The following is a 7,537-nucleotide window of genomic DNA, read 5'->3' as shown; positions in this document are numbered from 1 at the left end:
CGTTAGGCAATACAGCCATTCTTCATGAGAGTGATGGACCTGTGACACTAGATATTGGTAGACTTAGATTTCTAGCCAATCTTTTGGTCCTGGACATGCACACTTATGATGTGATACTTGGGATGGATTGGTTATCGCATTACCATGCCCAAGTTGATTGTTATGATAGGTTAGTTGTTTTCACCATACCTGGTCAGGACATGTATGTTGTCGCTATGCCGCGTTCTACTAGCACCTATTTGTTTCATATGGAGGAGGGGACTACTGTATTATTAGATAATATACCAATTGTACAGGATTACTCTTATGTATTTCAGGAGATTCCAGGGTTGCCACCTAGTCGCGAGATCGACTTTGTGATAGACTTAGCTCCAAGCACTACGCCTATTGCTAGGGCACCATATAGGATGGCACCAGTAGAGATGTGCGAATTGAGGGATCAGATTCAGCAGCTACTTAGCCAGGGTTTCATTCATAGGAGTACTTCACCCTGGGGAGCACTGGTTTTATTTGTGAAGAAGAAGGATGGTTCGCTCCGCTTGTGTATAGATTACAGGGAGTTAAACAAGCTTATTATTCGTAACTAGTATCCTTTACCCAGGATTGATGACTTGTTTGATCAGTTGAAGGGAGCTACTTATTTCTCTAAGATTGATTTGCGATCTGGATATCATCAACTCCGGGTTCGGGAGTAGGATGTTCCGAGGACAGCATTTCTCACTAGATATAGATCTTATGAGTTTCGGATGATGCCGTTCGGGTTGACAAATGCACCAGCAGTTTTCATGGATTTAATGAACAAAATTTTCAGGGCTTACTTGGATCAATTTGTCATTGTCTTCATAGATGACATTTTGATTTACTCGAGGTCAGAGGACGATTATGCTAGACATCTTCGGATAGTCTTACAGACGCTTCGTGAGCACTAGTTGTATGCCAAGTTTAAAAAATGTGAATTTTGGCAGCGGGAAGTGAAATTTCTGGGTCACGTGGTGTCAGAAAGGGGAATAGTAGTGGATCCAGCCAAGGTTTCAGTGGTGGTTGAGTGGGGACAGCCTACATCACCTACCGAGATTCGGAGTTTTTTCGGTTTGGCAGGATATTACAGGAGGTTCATCCAGGGGTTTTCAAAGATAGCGGGACCACTCACTCATTTGACTAAGAAGGGTGTACGGTTTGTATGGGATAAACATTGTCAAAAAGCTTTTGATGAGCTGAAGACTAAGTTGACTTTTGCACCAATTTTGTCTACCCCATGGAGCGGGATAGAGTATCTTGTGTACACAGATGCTTCGTTGCAGCGTCTTAGATGTGTTTTGATGCAGGAGGAGCGACCGATTTCGTATGGATCTCGAAAGCTTAAGCCTCACGAGCTTAATTATCCAACGCATAATTTGGATTTGGCAACTGTGGTCTTTGCCTTACGTATTTGGAGGCATTATCTGTTGGGTGAGTCCTTCAGATTATTCAGCGATCATAAGAGTCTGCAGTATTTGTTCACTCAGCGGGAGTTGAATATGAGACAACATAGGTGGTTGGAGTTTGTGAAAGACTATCATTTTTCTATACGGTATCATCCAGGGAAAGCGAATGTGGTGGTGGATGCACTCAGTCGTCGACCTATTGGTAGTCTTTCCGCTCTATTCACTACTGAGTGGAATGCGTTGAAGAGGGTGGATGAATTGTCAGATGCTTTCCTGGCTTGCATGGTAGTTACACCTTCTATCATTCCCAAAGTTTTGAAGGCACAACTCACGGATCAGTAGTGCATTGATAAAGTTACAGAGATAGCTTCCGAAGAGGTTCCATTCCACCATGTTGGGGCTGATGGAGGTTTGAGGTACAAGGGATGATTAGTGGTACCTTCTGCTGATGAGTTGAGGAAGGATGTGATGACTGAGACTCACCACTCTGAGTTTTTAGTTCATCCAGGAGGTGACAAAATGTATCAGGATATGAAGCGGCAGTTTTGGTGGGCAGGTATGAAGAGGGATATTGCTCTATTTGTCTCACGATGTAGTACTTGTCAGATGGTTAAGATTAATCATCAGAGGCCACCAGGAGCTCTAAAACCACTGCCGATACCAGAGTGGAAATGGGATAGCATTTCTATGGATTTTGTGGAGGGATTGCCTAATTCGTTGAAGAATCACAATTCCATTTGGGTCATCGTTGATAGGTTGACTAAATCAGCTCATTTCTTACCTATTCGCACTGATTACATTTCGGAACAGTTGGCGAGACTTTACATTATAGAGATTGTGAAGTTGCATGGCATTCCATTATCTATTATATCGGATAGGGATTCGAGCTTTATATCAGGGTTTTGGAAGAGTTTTCAGTAGGCTTTGGATACAGAGTTGCATCTTAGCACTGCTTATCATCCCCAGACTAATGAACAGACCGAGAGGGTTAATTAGATAATGGAGGATATGCTTCGTTCTTATGTCCTTGACTTTAAGGGCCATTGGGAGGAGTATTTGCCACTTATGGAGTTCGCATATAGCAATAGCTTTTAGAAGACTATTGATATGGCACCGTTTGAGGCATTATATGGCCGACCATGTAAATATCCTATTTGTTGGATGGAGGTTGGCGAGAGCAGATTTTTTGGTCCTGAGTTCATTAAGGATACTTCTGAGAAGATTGCCCTTATTAGGGATCACATGCGCACTGCCTAGAGTAGGCAGAAGAGTTATGCGGATCGTCGTACACGTGCATTGGAGTTTCAGGTTGGGGATCAGGTTCTACTCAAAGTGTCTCCTATGAAAGGTGTAATGCGCTTTGGGAAGAAAGGGAAGTTGTCACCCCAGTTTGTGGGTCCATTCATGATTACCAATCGCGTTGGAGCTGTAGCTTATCGGTTGGCACTTCCAGATCATTTGGATCAAGTGCACAATGTGTTTTATGTTTCTATGTTGCGGAAATTTCTATGAGATGAAGATCGGTATCAGCATATCGATGTTAGAGAGATTGAGCTACAGCCGGATGCAACATATATGGAGCCACCATGTCGTATTATAGACTGTAAGGATCATGTTCTTTGCAATAAAGTCATATCGTTAATACGTGTCTAGTGGAGTCACCATAATGAGGCTGAGTCGAATTGGGAATAAGAGGATGTCATTTGTAATAACTTGGATTTTCACGGATAATTTTTTTCCGTTGTCTTTTCCTTTTTGGGTTCGATTTTTCATCACTTGATGTCGTCTCAAGTGCCCTGGAATGATTTCCGAGACTCTTTTCCTTGGATTGACAACTTCCTTTGTGGATTGTGTCATTTCCATATTTTATTTTTCCGAACACTATTCACATTTTGTCTTTTTCTCGTTTATCCTTTTTCCTTTCACAACGTCACTTTTTGTACTTGGATTTGATTCCAATTTTGCATGCATTCATGATATTTGATTTCCATGATAGTGGTATTTTTACTTTTCTAGAAAAGCATGTTGATTGCTTACTTCCTTCATAAAGGGGCATTAATGCATACTTTAGTGTACTTCTTCTTAACTTGTGGGGTTTTAGTGTAATTAAATAAAATAATTATTTTTCATCTTGGGGACCATTTTACAATTAAATTTCGAAGATATTTTCAAAAATGACCTTTTTACAATTTTTGAAAAGTGTGACAAGTGTCACACTCTCATTGGTCCACTTGTTGACATTTGTGTGGAAACACTTTGATACATTGGATGATGACATTTGGAGGGTGAGGATTCACCCACTTGTTGGCCTAGGATTGGTGCACTTGTTGGCTTGGATGGTTGACAAGAGTAGTTGTGGGATTAAGCCTAGGAAGAAGCCATGGATTGGTGACAAGTGCAAGTTCACAATTTAGTCTTGCAAATATCTTTGGGCCACTTTGGAATTATGGTTTTAAAGGAGGGTTTTTGTGCAGTTGACCATAGATGTGTGTGTTGACCATGGTGTAGGATCACATAGTGAGTGGAGGATTTCTATTTTCTCCTCTCACACATTTTCACATTTCATCTCTTTCTTCCTCACCACAAAACCCTAGCCTCCATGGATGAAGCTTAAAGCTTTAGGCATTGACCTTGATCTTTGAGGCCCTTCCACTTACTTTAGACCATAAAGCTTGGAATACTTTTTGTTCCCCTCATCCTCCTCTTCAAAACCCTTGAAGGATCTAGCCTAACTCCTAGTTTTGCTTTGGTATCTAGGGATTCAATTCTCTAGTGAGGTATTGATCTATTAATTTGAAGTATTTTTATGTCATTATTAAGTGTTTTACATGCACAGAAGAGAAGGACTTGTATTCTGCCCTTAAATTGTTTTAACTTGAAATAAATCTTGTCAAATTAAATATATAACATGAAAATATAATCAATTAGCTTTTATTTAGTTTTGGTTTCATGTAATTTGGATTTAAAATGAATTAGTTATGAATTTTTGAAATTGCAAGCTAGTTGCTGGAAATTTAACTCTTTTCTTATCTGGTCCGGAAATGAATTTTTATATGGAGCTGTGCTGCTTCAATTACCTTGAAATTTTTACTAGAACTTTCCACATGGATTTTACACTACTCAAATTTTTTTTACGATTTTAGAGCATTTCTAAATTGTTTTAAAAATCCGAGACTATCTGCTGTCCATGTTTTTATTGCAGCTGGAAAACATATTTTTAGATGATTTATTTCACTAACCTTTTGACATTGGATCATGGCTTAAATTTCCAGTTTTACACTCTCATATATTTACTTCCAAAATAAATTAGGTTTGCCCAATTTGGATGTGAAATGAATTTTTCATGAATTTTCAAAGTTGGAAGCTACAGGCTGAAAATGTGTTTTCTGGGCAGAATTTGTTTCAAAGTTGTGGGCCAAAACTATTTCAATTGGGAAAATGTTTTGTTAAACTAAATTGATATTATCAAATTACAGTGTTTAAGCTTTCATTGGGCTTTAGATTCATTCAATTTGGATTAGAATTGAATTTTTTATGAATTTCCCAAGTTGAAGGGAACAAACTGAAATATCTGTCTTGCGGACCAAAATTTAGGGCGATTTCATTTTGGTGGTAACTGGGATTTTCATTCCAATTGAGGTAGGAAATATTTTAGGATTTATATGTGTTGTATTAAGTGTTTCTCATGATTATATAACTTATATGTATGCCTTGTATCAAATTTAGAAAGTTGGTAATTTTTATTTCTTTGTATAAGATTTAAAATTCATTATGATATATAACTTTGATTTGATTTGTGGTATGCTAGAAAATCATGTTTTAATATGTTTGTTAACATATATTAAATTGGTGTTGATTGAATAAAAATTATATATTTTATTTAATATTTATCTTTTGTGAAAGATTAAATCACATGGCTGTACCTTGCATGAAATTGACTTGTGATATGCTTTTAAATTATGTCTTGACATGTTGTTTAACATACTTTAATTTGAGAGCATTTGGACAAGTATGAAAATCTAGAGATTTTAATTAAAATGATTTATTAAAATCTAATTAAGGGTTCCATTGGCCTAATTAAGTGTTTAACTTGATATTTGTGATAACTATGACTTATGTTCTAGTATATGTTAATTTGGAACCATTTGATGTTGTTTTAGAAGTTAGGGATTTGATTATCATGATTTAATTAAATTCTACTTTATTGTTCTTATGGCCAAATCGAGTTTTGATGCGGTGTATGTAATGACCATGCTATATTATTTATCATGTATTAATTGGAGGCCATTTGATTGAGATTTGAAACCTAGGGAATTTAATTAGTTTATAAATTAAATTCCATTTCTGTGGTATTATTGATTAACTCATGTATTTGACATTGATAGTATGTTTAAAGCATGACTTTTGACTTATAATGAATTTATGAGTTTATGTTTTCAATATTGGATTATATTGTTATAGTGTGTAACGAATCGCACTTTGAAGATTCGACATTGTCATCCTATAGTAGTTGTGGATTTAGAGCATGTGTTGTGTGGATACAATCTACTTGTGCATGGAAGGTGACTTAGTGCATTATATAAATTACGTATAAGTTGTGAGCTTATTTGATTATTTTGGAGTCTTGGGACATTGTTATTGTGATATGGCTAAAGTTCGGCTTTAGTACGGGAGGTATGAGTTCTCCCCAATTGAGATAGTGCGCACTAGGGTGGTTTTCCCAGCGGGTTAATGCCCGGAATAACCAATTTGTTCTTGGTTTAGTCTGAGACGTAATGTCCAAGTCTTCCACTATTTGTTTTCGCATTCAATTCCAAGTTATCAATCATGTTTATATTGTGACTGTGGTTTTGGCTATTGGCGATTTGATGTTGTTAAGTACATCCATACTAAATTGCTATATTTAGTTGATTCAGCATTTAGATTTCAAGTTGATAATTTTGAGAATCTATATCTAATTGCTTTGTGTAAGCATGTTTCTAACTAGTTGCTTTGTGTAAGCATGTTATATTTTGTTGCTATGTGTAGCATGCTCTAGTGTTGTTGAAATTGCATAAAGGATGTGTTTTATGCTAGAAATGATCTTAGGTAGCTAGGATGCTCCCTGAGTCTCACCTTTGACATAGACGTTAGGTGGAATGAACCACAATGATTAAATCATGTACACTTGTAAAATGTAGGTCGATGCATGCTCATTTCCTACGAGTAGCTTTATGTTACTCACCCCTACGATACTAAGGCATATTTCAGGTACAGGATACAAGATTGGAGATTTCAATTGCTTGGGTGATTTGCTGAGTTGAGCTTCTTTAGAAGCATTCTTGTTCACATGCAAGTGTTAGCATGTTCATGATTTGTCTATGAAATGTAATTTTTCTAACTTGGAGGTTTGACATGTCAAATGCTGTAAATGTATTGTAATGAGGCCATAGGCCATTGTAGCACATTTATTTTATCATATTACATACACTTGCATGCTCACTTTGGCAAACAATACCTTCCTTGATGAAACAAAAACCATTGGAAAGACAATGAAAAATCAATGAACTTAGACTCAAAAATCACTTGATTTGGAGTCCGGATGGAGAAGATATGGCTTACGGAAGAAAAAGGGGCAAAACGGTAAAAAAGATGGCAACTAAGAACATCTAACCAGTTAGGAGACCTTCCTAACCAGTTAGGAAGTCAAAAATCACGAGAAACACACTGCTCATGCACATGTAACCGGTTACGAAACACCTCGTAACCGTTTACATGTGAAGGAGGCAGAATGGGCAGCCCAAAAAACCTGGCAGCAGGGGTTTTTCCGGGAAAAATAGAAATTTGAGGGCCAAAATGACATTTTCTAGAAAAACTCAAAGAAGAAATCCCCCTCAAAATTGAGTTTTCTATGTGACTGGCAAGAAAAATCTAAAAATACGCAATGTGAAATGCCCAAAATGCCCTCCCAAGAAAACTGGTCTAGAGGGTCTAAAAAGCTGCTAAATTTAAAAACTGAGAGCTGAACTTTGGATGCGATTTCTGATGCCAACATGGCATTTTCTGGAAAAATACAAAAAAGAAACCCCCCCTAAAATCATATTTTCTATTTAACTATGTGAAGAACGGAATTT

Source organism: Cornus florida, unplaced genomic scaffold (genome assembly GCF_030987335.1).
Source record: "Cornus florida cultivar Cherokee Brave unplaced genomic scaffold, ASM3098733v1 CherokeeBrave_3.0.0_Hap2_Chr03, whole genome shotgun sequence".
In the NCBI taxonomy this organism is placed as follows: domain Eukaryota; kingdom Viridiplantae; phylum Streptophyta; class Magnoliopsida; order Cornales; family Cornaceae; genus Cornus; species Cornus florida.
The sequence above is the reverse complement of the archived record's forward strand: the minus strand, read 5'-3'. Positions refer to the sequence as shown.